Below are 1,554 nucleotides of genomic sequence, written 5' to 3' on the forward strand. Positions count from 1 at the left end.
ACAATTTCTTATAAAGTTTATCACATTTCCGCTATTATCACATACTAATGCTAAGCACACAAATTCCTTACAAAGTCTATTACATTTCCGCTATTAGCGCAAGCTATGGCGACTAAATGGAACGGTCCTTCGGACGAGACCGCAAAAATGGAGGCCCCGTGTCACAGCAGGTGCGGGACGTTAAAGATCTCCCTTGCTCAATGGCCGTAAGAGCCGAGCAAAAGCCTAGATTTTTGACGCCATTCACCGGCAGTGGTGACGTCTCCAGATGAGTGAAAAATTCTCGAGAGCAACGATAAACAATATACAATTAATCCTTAAAAAGTTGAACACATTCCCGCTATTAGCACATGCTAAACACTCAAATTCCTTACGAAGTTTATCCCATTTCCGCTATTAATCAGCCTAACCAAATAATTAGCAAACCTTGTTTAAGCAAAGAAAAAAATGCTTCCACTGTGTACAGAATGCTTAAGTTTGTACATTCATGTTTCAATCTTTAATTTATAGAATGCTGTTAATTATACCAATAGCCAGTGTTGAGATTGCTTAAGTTTATACCAATCTTGAATATAGCGAATGCTTTTAAGTGAATACCAATCTCGAATGTAGATCATTCTAAAACATACATAAATATCTTATGTGGAGAATTCTTTCAAATGATAAAACGATTTCTAATTGGAATGCTCAAGTGTATACCAATATCTAATGTAGGGAATGCTAAATGTTTTACCAATATCTGAATTAAGTTTATATTATCCTCTAATATTCTAGGGAAGTTGATTATGTTTACTTGCCGTTCAACACTGAGATTATCATTATATGACTATTCTTTAGATGATAAGCAACAAACCAGATCTTTGATAGACAGGAACTTGATGTTGCACTCTATGTTCACTTCCGCTGAAGACCTGGTATCTTTTTCGTAGGATTGGAATAAGTCTGCACGTAACGAGCCTTCTAATGTTGGAGAGTATAATGCAGTCACGGATGGAACTAAAATAACAAATATGTTGCTTAATTGCAGTTTAATATATGTGCTTAGTGAATGTGATGCAAAGTAGACACCTTAAACATCCATACATGTTTAATGAGGGGGCATTTGCAGATACATTGATAAAGATTTATTCTTTTCATGTGATCAAGAATGATACACTATAGGTCAATTCAATACACTATTATAATTAACGTACTGTTAAAAATACCCTATGAATTAAGTTTAATCAGTGTGTCGAAATAAATCAGTTGCTTGACAAAATCACATGCACATGTAAAGTCACTGTCAATGAAATTAGCACATATTCTAAATACAATGTCTGACTTGGAATTAGCCGATGTGAAAACTTCTTAAATGTATTAATCCAGTAATTCATATTATGATAATATTATAAGAAAAAAATTAATAGATTCATAAAAATTGATATATTATTCATTATGAATGTGACTTACAATTTGCCGATACTACTTACGAATTAAGAAAAAGAAATAAAACCAAAGGTTTCCCATTTTGACAACTAGCACCGGACTGCCTACAGGAATTTACAAATCAAACCT

The sequence above is a fragment of the Ostrea edulis genome, chromosome 2 (assembly GCF_947568905.1).
Source record: "Ostrea edulis chromosome 2, xbOstEdul1.1, whole genome shotgun sequence".
Taxonomy (NCBI): domain Eukaryota; kingdom Metazoa; phylum Mollusca; class Bivalvia; order Ostreida; family Ostreidae; genus Ostrea; species Ostrea edulis.